The following is a 17,383-nucleotide window of genomic DNA, read 5'->3' on the forward strand; positions in this document are numbered from 1 at the left end:
TATGACTGGTCTTTTAGAAAATGTCTGGGCTTGCGGATCGCATGCATAGAGGCCGTTGTCTCCAGCTTGGCAAGGTGTGTGAAGTCTCTCTACTTTTCATGTGCCTGTCCTCGTTATCCCTGAAAAACATTTAGTTTTTTCACATCCAGTGCCGAAGTTGCCTCTGTGCCCCCTTTGTTCCCTGTACCCCTTGCGTCCTTGTCATCACCCTATTAACAAAAAAACTTTATCTGACAATGAGAATCTGGAACAATTACAATGTAGGAGAAAATGAAATTACCTCTCAGCAGCATCATCAAAATCTTTAGTGGACATTCCCAACCAAAACCGACTGTTTAGCCACACTGAGACCTCTTTTGCCTTCCTTCTGGCACCTGGCGCCCAAGCAGCGGCAAATGCCAAATGTCTCCAGGTGACCAAGTATGAGCTATTAATCTTCATGAACATATCTGAGTCCGTTTTAGCACCATTAAGGAAGAGTAGTAGTCACTAAGGCTCATGACTTTGCAGAACCCGTACACACTCAACCACCTGACAGCAATGGGAGGTGGAGTATGTTGGACATCGGGAGTGCCTGTTGCCTCCCAATGATACAAAAAATGGTACTCTCACCAGAACTATTGCTGGCTTACATAAATTGAAAGTGATCATGGAGACTGAAGCTGAGATCACTAATGAGTCGTGGATGAACTGAACTCCTTGTTCTCTTGGGTACCTTCATAGTTGAGCCTCACTGTGAAGGTTTTCTTTGCAAATGTTTGCCTTTTTCTTATTCTTTTCTATTCTTGCTAAAAATGTTTGCGATGTTGCTCTGCCTGGGTACTGACAGCTGCTGCTATGAGGATTTTAACCCTGTCCAAGGATAGGGTCACCACCATTTCATCCCACATGGGTACACAAGCTTAAAGTGTCTTGTGTCCTCCACCAAATTGCCATGCTTGCGTGGAGCAGCGGGTAGATCGTGGGAACGGTTTGGGGAAAAGTTGGGTTTGTTCAGCGGAGCAGTATGCTCATATTGAGACCGGCATGAGAGATGGCTTTAGGGATGCTCCCCAAAAAGATGATTATGGTCTGTTAGTTAAAGTATTAACTAAAGGGGCAAATGTTAGGGTGGACAAGAAGGGTCCCCATCATTAAGAGGGATACATGTTTCACATGCCACATTGATGACTGGGGGTGTGGTGAACTGAGTGAGAGTGCTACTTTTGTTCAGAACTGATACATATTAGCTTGCACACATGCAGAAAGATACATTATTAAATCCACCAAATGTATAAAACATGTATGCGCATTAATATAACTACATGTGGAATTCATGAATCTCAATATAAGTGACCCTTTCGGAATGAATTAGAACACAGTGGTAAGGGCTCTCTTGCAAAATGCACTTTGTCTTCTAAACAGGTTTTCGGACAGCAGAAGGCAGGTAAATGCGTAATCTCAACCTTTGTGGAAAGCAGCTGCAGAAATAGCCTTGAGTTTTATGGACTGATAAGTCTCGTAAATATCAGATACAATGTCCAGCTGTTTGAGAGCGTGACCAAAAGAGTTTCCTTATTTATTTTGGTCAGTAGTAAAACGTGGGGTAAGCTAAGTGCCTAAAGCTATTTAGGAGTTTTCAATTGTGCAATAAAATCAGAGACTTGCATTGGAAAGTTTCATGGGAACATTGACCTGGGAAATGACATAGCATCTCATGAGGTAAGCTGCTCCGTTAGACGACAGCTGCTGGATTTGCTTATTGCTTCGTATTTTATTTGTTTTTAGTATCAACTTGTATCTGAACTTATGTGGCATTGATTTTGTGTGTGGCTGAAGTAAACTGAATGAATGCAAAAGTCTGCTGTTTTTACCTAGAAACGTGGCCATTTGACAATATAATTTTGGCAGTTTAGGGATGGGCTCATTGGGCTAGGACTAATTTACAGTCCTCTTTCTATGCCCTTGGTCCAGTCCCCTTGCCTTGCTTTCAGCCCGATCCAGGCACATATGTGCAGGATCGTCCACCCGCGCATCCAGAGGTAAGCTACTCCGTTAGAGGACAGCTGCTGGATTTGCTTACTGCTTCGTATTTTATTTGTTTTTAGTATCAACTTGTATCTGAACTTATGTGACATTGATTTTGTGTGTGGCTGAAGTAAACTGAATGAATGCAAAAGTCTGCTGTTTTTACCTAGAAACGTGGCCATTTGACAATATAATTTTGGCAGTTTAGGGATGGGCTCATTGGGCTAGGACTAATTCACAGTCCTCTTTCTATGCCCTTGGTCCAGCCCCCCTGCCTCGCTTTCAGCCCGATCCCGGCACAAATGTGCAGAATCATCCGCCCGCGCAGCGGGCGGGCGCGCCATCAGTGCGCCAAAGCCACGCTTAAGGCATGCACTTCTGTGCCCGTCCATGCTGGGAGGGGGTGGGAGGGACAGCTGGATAGAAGTTTCCTGCTCTCCCTTGCCCCTTTAGACACCATCTGGCCAGCTGGCTGGAGCTACCATACGCTCACTATAGCTCCCCCCTGCCACTCGTATCACTAGCATGGAGCCCACTATGGACACCCCCACCCTATTTTTATTGAACACCAGGTCTCCTCTGGCCCACGCCGGCGAAATTTGGGACCTGCTTTCTAGTAGGCAACCAGATTTTTTGTGCCTGATAGAAACCTGGCTAATACCAAGCTCGGCACCAGCTCTGGTCCATGCTATTCCCCCTACTTACCTTATTATTCACCATGCTCGCCCACTCCCCAAATGTGGGGAGGGGGTGCGGTTATTTTTAGGGACAAATATGCTGTTACCCAGATATTATGCCCCCATGCACTTAACATGGAAGTTTTATTTTTTCGGTGTGTTATTGCGCCTTCCTGTATTGTTCACTTCCTGATCATACACCGTCCCCCGGCCCTACGGCATCTCTTGGGAAAGGTTTAGCCAATCTTATTGCTGACCTGAACCTGCAATATACCAACCTAGTGATATTAGGTGATTTTAACCTGCATTTTAACTTGCCAAGATCTGCTGAAATGTATTCTTTCTTTGATAGCCTCTCTGGGCTACACTGCATCAACTGATCCAAGCCCCCCCTCACTCACATGGGAATACGCTTGATTTAGATTTTGCCAAGGACTCCGTGCTGCGCCCTGGCCCTATTGAACCAGTGGTATGGTCCGACCACCATCTGGTTACGTGCACACTTATAGTAGCTACTCCATCTTGCAAACCTCTTCCCCCCAAAACACTACCATGCTCCTGGCGCTCGGTCAATCCCAAGGCACTCAGTGCCCACATAGCTACTAACTGTGCCTCTTTGAGGCCCTTATCTCTAACATCACTTTCCAAATCTCTTGTGACGGCCGCAGATTTCTGCGCCCCACTTAAACTGACTCAAGGTCGTAGATTACCCTCCCAACCTTGGTTTACGGACAAGCTTAAATCTGCCCGCCTACAACTTAGACAAACAGAGTGCAAATGGTGAAAAAGCTACTACCTCTGCGCTCAGAGAACTATACAAATTTGGTCTCTCCACCTATCTGGCCAGCGTTAAGATGGCTAAATCTACTTTTTTCTCTCAGAAAATCGAAAATGCCTTGTTCATGCCCAAAACTCTGTTTTCTATTGTACACTCATTAGCCTCTTCTGAGGCCCTTACTTCCATAGTTAAGCCTTCGCAAAAACTGTGCAACACCTTGCCTCTTTTTTATCACTAAAATTGAAGTGATTCGCTCCAATATCGCCAAATCCCCTGCGATAATGACCCCAGATGCAATTGTGTCTGTGCCTGCTCCTCCTATCGACCCCTCTACCAATTGGTCCACCTTTCCTCTGTTTACCGAGGCAGAGGTCCTAGCAGCTATTTTAAAGATTAAATCATCCTCTTGAGGAAGCCAATCCAGTCTCCATCATGAAGAAGATCGCTCTTGACATTTTAGCAGATATTACAGCAGCCATAAACAACTCTTGCCAGTCAGGACAGGTTCCTTCGGAGCTGAAATCTGCAAGGGTCATCCCTCTTCTCAAGAAGCCCTCACTTGACCCCACTATTCCTGTCAATTTTCGGCCTATCTCTCTGCTTCCCTTCCTGTCCAAACTTTTGGAATCTCTGATCACACCCCTTGTATTCTCTTTTCTGGAATCCTCTAAAATCTTCAAACCAGCCCAGGCTGGCTTTAGGCCAGGGAGGGGTACGGAAAGTGTGCTTGTTTCTGTACAAGATGACATGTCCAGGTTAGTTGATGCAGGTGGAGTCAGAGCTTTGATCCTATTGGATCAGCCGCGTTTGACACGGTGGACCACCCCATCCTCCTTTCACGCTTGGCGCAGATTGGGATATCTGGCTCTGTCCTTGCATGGTTTACCTCCTTTCTCTCAGACCGTACACAGACTCTTGCCACGCCCCCTTTTCTCTCTTCCTCCTGCCCCCTCACATGCGGTGTCCCGCAGGGATCCTCACTTTCCCCGATCCTGTTCAATATCTATATCTGGGCATTGGTCTGCCTCATCCGTTCCTATGGACTCAATTGATACTCCTATGCTGACGACACTCAAATCCTGATGCGCCTAGATCAGGATCAGGCTGAGGTCGTGTCATGCCTTCATGACTGTCTGAGAGCAGTTGGTGTTTGGATGGACCAGAATTGGCTCAAACTTAATGACGATAGGACGGAGGTAATGGTGGTGGGCTGTCCTTCCGGCCCCTCACTGTGGACCTCTGCTTTCTGGCCCACCTCGCTAGGTCCTCTCCCCAGCCCAGTTACTAAAGTGAAAAATCTGGGTGTCATTCTCTCTGCCTCCCTCTCTATGTCCAACCAGGTTACTGCAGTGTGCCAGTCTGCCCACCACCAGATCAGGGTCTTCAAGAGGGTTCTCCCCATGATACCGAAAGCCATCCGCCCCCCTGTGGTGGCCGCGTTGGTCCTTCCACGGCTGGACTACTGTAACTCTCTATATCTATCGCAACCGATTGGTCTCACACAGCGGCTTCAGCGCATGCAGAACCTGGCGGCCAGGTTAGCCACGGGCTCCTCCTACGGTGCTCATATTTCACCAGGGCTTCGTCGACTCCATTGGCTTCCGGTGGCACAGTGTGTTTATTTTAAGTCGCTGTGCATTATTCACCGGGCGATCCACAGCTAAGGAGCCGAGTTTCTGCAGTCCAACATGACTTACGCTCCTCCACCACCACCAACCTACTCACTATTCCAAGGTTTAACCATGAAAGGATCGGCGGCAGGGCCTTCCCATTGCAGCTGCCAAACTTTGGAGCAACATTCCACCATCACTTAGAGGCACCCCCAATCATCTTGGTTTTAGAAGAGCTCTTAAGACCTTCCTATTTTAGCCCTCTTTTTCCACTGGTTTTCTTCTTTGGCAAGCAGCTCTCCTCTCCAGCGCCATGATGCCCTTGGGCGACCGTGTGCTTTATAAGTTCAGTTAACATAACATAACATCATGAACAAAGGGAAATCCTTCACCCAGCCTCTTCATATTGCGGGAAATGGTCATGCGGGCCATGCGCAAATCAAGAATTAGGATTTAAACATTGTTATTGAAAAGATCATTCATTAATAACTGACCTAAGCCGTTTTACCATGTGTTGTCATCATTACCTGCTACAGACACATCATATGAAGGGATGTGTTATGAATATAATCTGAAAATAATTATTGAGATAACTCTGGCCAATGAAAACGTAGGAATTGGGAAAAGATGGGATTTCTTTGAAGAGGGTTGTGCCCAATCATGTTTGGGGCGGGGGTTGTGCGGTTGTCATCATGGAAGGAGACGCAAACAACAGATTCAAAGTTCAACAATGCTTTATTAAAGTAAATATCAAGATGTATAAAGGCCTAACTTGGCCCATACTATAGAGGGATTTCCCTACCTAAAGAAACTAAGGAAAGTCTGTATCAGTATGTTCAACCTCAAAATCTGTCTGCGTCAATATCCCATAGTTGCCCTCACAACTAATACAAACACTGTGTGGGAATATCAACCAAAAACCTAAATAGTGATTCCAACATAAAGTTTTGAGCTGAATCCAGCTCTGGCTTATTTCTTGAGCCTCTTTTCAGTAATATATCCTTATAAAGTTCAATTTGTCATTCTTCAAACACCACACAGAAATACAGTTCTGCTTCCCTTCCCTTCCCCAAATTCAGCACATTTCCAGGAAAACAAAGTACCAAGACACAATCACTTAGCGTTGCCTTGCCCAAGGTTTGTGTCACCATGTGAATAACGTACCTTAAACACAGCTCTGGAAAACACAGTTTCAGGATGCCCTACCCAAGTTTGTTTTTTTATTAGAAAAAAAAAACAAGCTAATACAGACGAGCTTCACCATGTCATTTCAGTGATACAGGCATATATCAATTCAGGCATTTCTCCAGGGGGTAGTCATTCTTCCTCCACTTCAGCTTTCTGGTGGGTCCACCACCTCCCACAATGATTCCTGCCACCAGCCTTCATGTGCTCAATCGCATCAGTTCTCCCCAGCTAATGCATCGACCGCCCCCCCGGGAGCATACAGCCTCTAAGTCTCATCTTCACCCGGGTTGAACATATTCTGTACCAGGGCGTTCCTCAATTCCCTCGTTCCCTTTATGCATGCCCCTCTGAAGCACTTTATACCATACAGCAGACTCTGCTAGTGACCATCACCTTACGTCCACCAACCAAGCTTCTATTTTAGGGACCTCTGGTGATTTCCATGCCGTGGCAATTCTGCATTTCGCTAGTACACAAACCCAATCCCTCATTTTGGTCAGGTGAGCCTTTTGTCACTCGCCTCTGGGGAACAATCCCAATAAACAGTATTCTGGGGGCTCCTGCCACCTCCCCCCAAAATGTCCATATTACCGGGCACACCCAAAACATGTGTATCAAGTCCGCTCTCCCCGTGTGCATCTTGGACAGGCCTGGTCACCACGTTTTGCCATAAGGGACACCCTGTCAGGAGTCATATACGTCCTGTGAGTGACATACAATTGGGCGAGTTTGAACCTGGCATTCCTGCATAGTCGCTTGGTTTAGAGCAGTGCCCTTTTCTGTTCCACATCTGTAAGTGCTTTGCCTATGTCCGTTTCCCACTTGCTGCTCACCTTCCGCTCTGACGCACCCACCCTGCACAGGAACAGATCATATAGTCTAGAGACCATATGTCCCCATTCTGACACATCGTACAAGGTATCCAATATCTCGTTGGTTCCCACTTCACTCTGCGGTCCAAGCCATCTCTCCCTAGTTCTCTTTACCATGCCTAAGTAGAGCAGGAATTGTCCTTCGTGTATACCATATTCGCTAACAACAGCCAAGAAAGCTATAATGTTGCTTCCTCTGACTAGGTCCCGAATCATAGCTATCCCCTTGCTCTTCCAGTATCTTCTGTATTGCGCCAGTGTCCCCTGCAATTCAATTATGATTCCCACCGGGGGAACATGCACCGAGCGAGGATCTTTTTTAATGAATGAAACTAAATTAATAAGACGGAACGGGAAGGAAATAAGGCTATCTAAGTAAAACTGAATAGCGAACTAAAAGAAAGCAAGAGGAATTCACCTCAGGAATGTAAACAGAGCAGGTGGATTGTACATGTTATTCAAAAGCCACCCTTGTTGAATTCTGCATTGAAAAACCAAAAGTATTTGCATGAAGTTAGAAAAGCCTCAGGTTTCTCACAGGGTGGATTGCAATGAAGTATTTTGGGAGTATTTTAACTGTTGCAAAAATGTATAAAAGAGGTGGACTGATGTGGTATTGTTGAGCCTTGGGTTAGTTTGGTCCTGCAACACCATCTAACCGCTCCCTGGTGACTTTTACATTAAACTTGCTTTATGTACAACCGTGTATTCACTACTTAAGTGGTGGGCCTGTTTGGCTTAAGGTGATTGAAGGCCCATTCCCACATTATCCCCCATGATAAAATGATGTCTAGCTGCACACAGAATGTTTGTACCGCTTCACACATTTTGCACAACACCTCTGCCGTTAGAATGCACATATCCCCCACGATAGAAATGTGGTCTAGTTGCACACATAATATCTGTTGCATACTCTCCAGACCACTTATCTGCACCTCCCCACATGGCTGCTCAACATGGGTGACTAGCAGGGACTTGGCCACCCCTACCTACCTTCATATTGTCTAGAATGCACACACACATTTTATAACGCTGCCGAATTTCCCATGCTTGGACTTCGGCCCCCAGGGGTGCTCAACCTACAGCGTGTTGAGACAACACCAATGGTGAAAGCCACTATACAAATGGCCATTACATTGCATATTGTCGCTTAAATACAGTCTGCATTTCTGGCGCGGTAGCCTCAGGCTTAATTTTGAGCCCTGCTGGAAACAGATTCAACTGTATCTCCTGCATCTCGTCAGTAATTCCCCCACGCCTACATTAGTGCAAGTAGTTTTAATTAGGCGAGCCCCATATTATGAAACATTTTGCACGTTCAAAACTTTTTTTTTAACCTTCAGGGACTACTCTTATAGCAAGTTTCCCAAAGGTCAATACAAACGTTACATTGATACCAGCACTATGACTTTGTCGACAATAATATATGGGGACTTTTTTTTGCCAGAATCGACACCTTTTGAAAACAATGAGGATGGGCAAACTCTTTCCAGTATAGTGGAAAAATTATGACACATGTTGGGAAGAGGCTCTCTAAGTCTTCCACGACATAGAGAGACATCCCTTAATAACGAGTAACACTGGAGCCACCCCACCTGCCCAGACCTGCTGGTGAGCTGAAGCGCTGCGCAACCTACAAGTAAAGATGTTACTACAGGAGATGGCCTACAGACCTTGGTTCCTGACCTTAAATAAGGCACAGTACACCAAAGGGGAGTGTTATCCCTTATGGGTGGTTATATCATAGGACACATAACATGCAGTGCTTCTACACATCTCCTTATGCCCCTTGCACTTTCCACAATCACTGTTATTTTATTCATGAGAGTAAAAGATACCATTCTAAAACCAAACCCCACTCCATATGAACCTTGAGAAAGTTCCTACTCACCCTTTCCCCTGGGCTCCCATTCTTCCTTACAATGCAATGTATTTTCCCTTTTTCCACAACACCTCGTTTTCCCTTTTAACGACAATGGCAGCTGCAGTCTGCCCTTAGTGGTCAGTCCATATATGGTAACCTCCATCAACGTCTATATAAGGCGTTGATGTATAGTATCTTTAGGCTGCTGACTTCCATCCTGCCATACCCCCGCTCTACCGCAGGTGGTTATCACTTGATACATGAACTGCCCATAATGCCCTGAAATGGCTGACATTATAAACCAATTCTCCTCTGTGGCGGTGTGATCACTATTATTAGAGCTATAGTAGCTCAACTCTCTTCCCTGCTGGTTTCAGGTTTATTATTTGTAGGGCTTATTGAGTTCAACCTTTCCACCATGGCGGTTCTTTATTCATAGGGCTCATGAAACCCTGGCTCATGAAACCCTACTTTCCTCCGTGATGGTGTATTCATTAATATTTCCTCCGTGGCAGTGTTTTCATACCGGCCCTGCTGAAGGCCTGAGTGGGTACGTTCGCCACTGGGCTCAGTCCAGACCACGCCCACCTGGGTGGATCCTGTGAATAACTACTACACTCCTCCTCTGACCCCCAGCCGCATCAAATACAGCTGTTGAGCCTGCAAATAAGTCTTGGGAGACAACTTTGCAGGCCCCTTGACGGTGCTGGCGGCCTGCTCATGGCGCTTGTGCCATTGGGGAACTTCAGTTTCCACCCACCAAATCTGCCCTAGGTTGAGTGGATTTTCCACCAGGTGGACCGTAGCCTTCTCTGGTCGTTTTCTGGTTTGGGGCACCTGATGCGGAGCCCAAGGCTGGGGCGCCTCTTCACCCGAGCCATACACCTCACACCACCAGGGGCCTGACCTCTGCTTGCCGCAGCTGGTATTCGCAGCCCAGCCAGTCAAATCGCTTATGCCTTGGAGGGAGGGGGTGCTCGAAGCCGCAGCCCTCCTAGGGAGTGCAATTCTTCTTTTCTCTTCTTTTTGTTCTCTCCTTTTCTGTATCTATTTTATTGTCTTCTTCTTTTTCTTCCTTCAACTGTAACTTGCAACTGTCTTTTCTTCTTTTAATTCTCTCTTCGAAGCCTTCAGAACTCAGTTCATTCTTATTGGCAACGGAGACCTGCCCATTGCCCCATGTCAGGTAAGTCAGTCCTTCTGTTTTTTTTAGTCAAATCACATAAAAATTTTGCAAAGCACTTTAACTAAAAACCTGTGTCTGTGTCTTTCTTTTCTCCTATTTACTCCTTTAACATTCCAACGATCAACACCTACTCACATCCCCCTTACCCAACCATGTCACATTTAGTTCAGGGTTACACATCCTATGATCTTCTTCCCACGTAGACTTGAGGCACTCCTCCGACATCTGTCGCCTTCTTGTAGACATTGACCTCAACTTTCTCGCCCTCAGTGAGACGGGGTCCAATGCCAGCTCTGCCACTGCTTTGACACCCTTCTATCTGAGGGCTCCAAGACTCCCTCCAAACCTAGGCCCAGCCCAACTGGTCTGGTCGCGGAGTGGCCTTAATTTTCCCAGAGTGCGCCCTGCTACTATCGTACCCATTCAACCCTTTTCCTCTTTTGAATCCCTCGTCTGCAGGCTTGGCGTCTCTCCTACTTTCTTGCTAACTATCGCCTCCATCTACCGGCCTCCCGGCCCACTCACCCTCTTCCTCTCTGAATGAGGTGACCTAACCTCCTCTCTCACAACCTCTTAATCCAAGCTTCTCTTCCTTGGTGACTTCAACATTCATCATGATTCCTCTGAAGTACCCACTTTACTCTTCAGTGACCTCTGTGAATACCTTTCCCTCCCCACTCTTCCTTCCGGTCTGACCCACTCAGCCAGACACACTTTGGATGCACTCATCTCAACTGCCATGCCTATCTCTAACCCTCTCACCACACCACTCTCATGGTCTGACCATTCCCAACCTTTGCTCCCACCTGGAGCTCCTGGGCTCCCTGGCCAAGCCTCTGCCCTCACTGCCAGTCTACTTATCCGTCATCCGACAGATGAAGAGAGTGTCAATTGCTGCCTTTGCCGCCACTTTTAACCCCACTCTCACCCGTGCCATCAGCCCTCTCTAATCTTCACCTCTCCATCTCCAAAACCCGACACCCTAAATAACACTAAATAACCACAATGTTCTATTGTGACTCCTTGACCTCAGCAAACCCACTCTCCGGCCATCTACGGCTAGTTGTATTCCTACCTTAAGCTTTATTATGAACCCGTTTTTATTGAACATTTTGTTCATTTCAAGATCATGTATATAGTTGTAAATGCCAATATTTTTTATCGACCATTGTATAATTTACTGTATTTTGTATTGCACTGCATACTATTTTGTAACCATGTACCTTTAGAAAAGCACCCAGATACCTTCTGGCTCGGTGCGCTATGTAAGCAAATAAAACAAACAAACAAACCCTAGCCCTTGTCATGAGGTTATGTATAAACCCTGCCTCCAAATGCAAAGCTGGTATGATTCTGACCTAGCCTCTCTGAGATGCAAGTGCAGAGTTGCTGAACGGAAGTGGCAGACTTCAAACACATCCTCTGACAAACTGGTCTGTAGCCTGCTCAAAGGCATTCTCCATCTCTCTATCTTCTCTAAGAAGAAAGGTCATATTCAAGCCTGCATCTCCGGGGCCACCAACAACATGGCTGAACTCTTCAAAATCTGTAAGGAACTCGCCAAGCCTTCTGCAGTCTCCACCTCTCTTCTTCCATCTCAGGCCCTGTGTACTGCAATGGCCTCCCATTTCACAACCACAACCTGGGACATCCCATCCTCACTCTCCTCTACCCCCATCCCCTACACCCGACCCACTCTCAGGCCTCCTTTGGCCCCTCTCTCTCCCTCCCCTACTCCCTCCTCCTTCTCACCCATAGCACCTGATGAGGTCTGTAAAGCTGTCTGCTCTATGAAAGTCTCCTCCAAACAGGTTCTCCCCTACTCCTCCAGAACAATCAAGGAAAACATGTCCACTTTCGCTCCTGCCTTGTCCAACTTCTGCAACCACTCTCTTTCTACTGGCTCTTTCCCACTCTCCCTCAAGCACTCCCTTGTGCAGCCTCTCCAAAAAAAGCTGTCAGCTGACCCCTCCTGCCCGGCAAACACTTGGAGAAGTTGGTTATCTCACAACTGACCCACCACGCTGAATACATTGGCTGTCTCCAGGATCAACAAGCTGGCTTCAGAGCAATCAGAGACACAGAAGCTGCTCTCTTGAACACCAGTGAAAACCTGCTCTCAAACCTTGATTCCAACTCCCCCTCTGTTCTCACCCACCTTAATCTCTCCTCTGCCTTTGACATGGTCAATCATTCCACTCTCTTAAAATGTCTCCATGACACCGTTGGTATTTCAGACCTCGTGCTGGATTGGTTGACGTCTTTCCTTTATAAGTGACCTTCCCAGGTACAACTCGGCCCCATTCTTTCCTCCACCTCACTCTCTACCTGCGGCGTCCCTCAGGGTTCTCTCCTGTTGCTGTGGCTCTTGAACATTTACCTTTGCGCCTTGGCCGACTTAATTTCCCCCTTCTCTCCTCACTTCCAGTGTTAAGCTGATGACACTCAGTTTTCATTCAAGCTTCCTTCCTCTACTTATTCCTCCTCCTCTCTCATTCCTGATTGTTTTACCGCCATTCACACATGGTGCATGGCCAATGATCTCTGTCTAAATGCCAGTAAGATGGAAATCCTTCTCATCAGCTGTGGGGCCCCTGCTCCCTTCATCCCTCCCACTCTCTGGCCGACCTCCTTGGAACTTGGTATCATTTTTGATTCCTCTCTCTGCTTCTCCCCTCATATCTCAGACCTTGCCAAGAAGGTCCACTTCCAGCTTCATCTCCATAGAGGCATTCTCCCCTTCCTTACCTTCCCCCAGAAACTCAATATCACCAGAGCTCTGGTTCTCTGTAGGCTGGACTACTGCAACAGCCTCTTCCTAAATCTACCTCTCTCCACTCTTTGCCCTCTTCAACTAATCCAGAACAGTACTGCGAGACTTATCCCTGGCCTCAAGCCCAGGGACCGCATCTCTCCAGCCCTAGAATCTCTCCACTGGCTCCAGGTGGCTACAAGGATCAAATTCAAGACCCTCTGCATCATCCACAAGGTTGTTTGGGGCCTGGGACCCTGCTACATACAACTCCCTCTCCCTAAATACCTCCCTGCTAGAGCCCTTTGGTCCTCTAGCTCCAACTCTCTGCAGATAAGACATTTCTCCAAGCAAAGAGTTGGGGGGTAGATCTTTCTCTTCCGCAGGTGCCCCCTTCTGGAACTGCCTTCCTGCCCCTCTCAGACTTGAGCCAGACCTCCTTAAATTCCCAAAACCTCTCAAGACCCTTCTCTTGTCCACCTCTTTTCCCTCCGCCCTCCCTTGCTAATTTCCCCCCTGCCGCTTGACTGGTGGCCTGGTTTGCTCATGTGTCTTACAGAGCACCAGGCTCTGTGTGACCAGTCTTAACCAGCCCCCCCAACCACCACCAGCACTTCCACCGGGTCCTGTCCCTGACTTTCCTGGTTGGACATGTACCCCCAACCTCCCTTGAGTGAGGTCCACCCCCATTCCCTCACACTTAGATGAATGACCTCCCCTGTCACCCACTAGGCACTTGCCCCCCCTAGCACTTTCCTGGCCCCTGGACCAGGCCCTCTCCCACCCTCCCACCCTTCCCTGCATTATGCCCCCCTTCCCACTCCTCTGCCCCCCCCCCCCACGCCCCACTTCTGGTTCCCTGCACTTGCACGATCCGAATGACACAAGGCCTAGTAGGACTTTTACTATTGTATTATATTCATTGCTCTCCCCCCTGGCCCCCTGTTGCCCTGTGGCACCTTGAAGCACTTTTTGATGTACAGTGTGCCTTATAAATACTCAATAAATAAAATAAATAAATACATTGGACTGGCCTTAGTTATTGACAGTTGCGGTTTGAATCTGTAAATACACTTTCAGATGATTGAAGGGTTGGAATTGGTTGTAGGGTTGGTGCACATGTGTATGCGAATTCTCCACCCCTTCTAATAAATGCGATCGGTTCACACTAGTACTTAAACTCAATGTGTGACTCCTAAGGGCATGCACTATAGTTTTCTGAACCATTCCAGAGCCATAATGCAGAGTTTCATGTGATATTCAGGGGGATAAGGTCAGGTGATGATCACTCATTGAGGCCACTGATGTAGATTGGCTATTGCTATATTGCATGAAGACCCCATGCAATATAGATGACCTTCTAAAGTCAGTAGTATTAGATTGGTAAGGTAAGAATCTAACAGTTTTCCGAAGTTACACTCATGGGAAAATAATATGTTGGGAACGTTGTATTTCTGACCAGTAAAAGATAAAAGAACATACAACAAACACTACGGGCATACCTTAAAACGTCACATATACGTAGGGCAAATTAAACTCTGCAAGTTAAACTGTGCCAATTAGCAATGGCCCTCTGCCCAATTTAATAGATCCGAGAGGAGTGAGAAGGGGGCATTATTGGGACTAGATAACTCCACCCAATCAGGCTAGAATATTCTGTGTTAAAAAAGGAAAGAGGAAGGAGAAACATTGGAATGTTGGGGCGGAGACCTACGCCAGCCATTACAGCCCCTCCCACTGCATGTCCTGCAATGGAACCGCCAACATTCCAGTGTTCTAATGTGTTCATTTAGGTCCATCTGACTCAGCTAGCTCAAAGGGTGGGCACAGGTAGATGTAAGGGTCACATTCATTGAAAGAAAACAGGCTCTCTCTTATTCGGGCCAAAATGTGAAAGAAACTCGACGTCATATGTTTTCTGGACTGTCCTTTGTATTATCTTCTAGCAGAGAAACCTACATGCTAGGCGAGGCATCCGATGAAAATAAATATTTCTTTTGCTGGTCAATACTGCTTTGCGGACAATTTGTGTAACTGTAGGTTTTTATTCTGTGAAAGAATCAGATGCTGTCAGTTAATGGAATCTGAGTTGTAACTGATAGTTAAAAAAGCTTGCTAAAAAATATTGTATTTTTTAAATTGTATAACAGATGGAGGCTCTAAGATGGTTCAAGAGTGTTTCTTTTGATCCCTCTCTATATTGTCTCCCGTGGGACTCCCACTCTAACCCAGGTGTCTGTAATCCCAGGTTAGTGCTACTTAGCGGTAACCCCTGACTAGTGTCTGCCTTCCCCCAGATGCAGGCTAACTAACCTCCCTCATGGACTTTCTAGCTGTCCCTACGGTAGCCAGTTGGTATTATTCTAAGGGAGTTGGGGAATGCCCTCAGTTAGACTTAAACTAGTTCACTCATGCTCACGTATACCTCTTCCTCTCTACTCTCACCTCTCCACTTATTCCTGCCACCAATCCTCTGTCTCTCTGATATTTCACTCCTCCAAAGCCTCACCTACACACTTTGCTGATACCCCCTACTGCCCACTGTGAACTCCTCTTCCTCCCACTACTATTTTCCTCTTCCCATGACTACTACTCTTCTCCTAACCTCCTCCTCCTTTTGCTGCTCCTCCTCCCACTACTACTCTCTCACTACTACCACCACGCTCCTCCTAGCACTACTACTCTCCACCCTCTAGACTACTCAACACACTTCTTCCACTCTGTACCAATCACTTCACTTTCACTCCTTAACATTACCTCTATTCATTCACCAACACACACTGCACCAGGGGAGTTGCTAGGTCTGGAAAAGACCCGGGGCTAAGCTGATGTCGGAGCTGTTGGGACTGGGGGCTAGCTAGTCTTTTGGCTGTAGCTTCTGAGATTCTATCTGGGGCTATAACCAAAAGATCAGGGGCTTTAGCCCCCTTAGCCCCCCCCTAGCAACGCCCCTGCACTGCACACTGCAACTGTAGAACCACTTCAACTCCAACCAATACCTCACCTGTCGCACAACTCTCCTCCACCAACCACTGTTCTCTCCTTCCTCCTGCTGGTCGCTTAGTCCAGTTCCACCTCCACTGCTGACCTTTCCCGGGTAAATCACACTTCCTATTTCCTGTTCCTTGCTTAAATCTTCCTCCCTTCGTCTTGATGGGCAGGCTCCCCCTAGCCAATCCTGTCCTATTTGTTCACTCTAGGAGGCATGTGAATAGTGGAAAGTGCCCACTTCCTTCGCACACGCACACTGCAGAAGCACCATGTCCCAGCTGATTGCTTCAAGGACTGGTTTGGATTTCTGGACCTTTCCCTGGGAAGTATGGGGCCTGGTCATTCTTGCTTTTTACCTTGTCCCTGGTGGGTTGGTGGGGTTGGGAAGGTAGAGTCGGTCCCTCTGGCTCGGGTTTTCATCTCCGCTATTTGTGCTGCTGTTGGAGGCCACGCTAGCCCATAGCTGCCTTTTCTCCCTGACTTCCCTGTGAGCAGCGTCGGTTCCATTCGCTGTGGTGGCTGTTGCCAGACTCCCTCTCTCTCCACCTGGTATACAGTGTCACCTGCCGAGTCTGGCCACTCTCGGTCGCTGCTGGCTGGTGCGAGGGTCGTTGAACCCAATCTCCAGGCTGTGTTCTTCTCTCAGTCTCTGCTTTCGCTCTTAAATTCGCCAAGGGGAAGGAAAACACTGATACGTAACTGTGTTATGAGGTAAGGGGGTATGGATTGGGTCAGTCCCTATTTCCAGCCCCCTCCGAGCATCAGGACTGACTCTGGCTCACTTTAAAGAAAGTGCCCCTACCCCCTTTTGGCAAGGCAAGGCTGACGAGCATACTGATACCCTCTGGTCTGGCGCGCACAATAAATACTGAACAAGCAAACAATTATTATAGTTTGAAACAGAGGGACGGATGATTAGAAATTAAGCCCTGCCTGTTGGAGCTTTGTTTTCATTCCAGCTGTTGCCATGGCTGCACACATAACTTTTGAACATGTCCTGCTACCACTGCAGTGCTAGTGATGAGCGTGCAAAGACGTCATTACACGGATGGCGGTGAACCATGGCGCTATTAGCGCCATGGTTCATGCCGGTAAAATACCGGCACCGCCTTGGTGGAAAGGGGAATTACCGCCCTATTCCAAGGTTGGCGGGGCGGTATTTCCCCCTTCCACCATTGCCCTTCCCTATTCCCATTTTTGCCCCATAGGGCTCTATGGGAATGGGGAAGGCGCTGATTACGGTACCGCAAATTGCGATACCGTAATTAGCTTCCTGGTCCCTTTGCGGGTTGGTTTTTAATGCCTGCAAAAAGCAGGCGTTAAATTCCCCAACCCGCAAAGGGACCTTGTAGTAAGGCGGTAAGGATTTACCGGTACCGGTAAAATACTGGTACCGGTAAACCCTTACCGCCATCCGTGTAATGAGGCCCAATGTCTCAGCAAAGGCACAAGTGCACT

This window comes from Ambystoma mexicanum, chromosome 2p, assembly GCF_040938575.1.
Source record: "Ambystoma mexicanum isolate Mex_15411 chromosome 2p, UKY_AmexF1_1, whole genome shotgun sequence".
NCBI lineage: Eukaryota > Metazoa > Chordata > Amphibia > Caudata > Ambystomatidae > Ambystoma > Ambystoma mexicanum.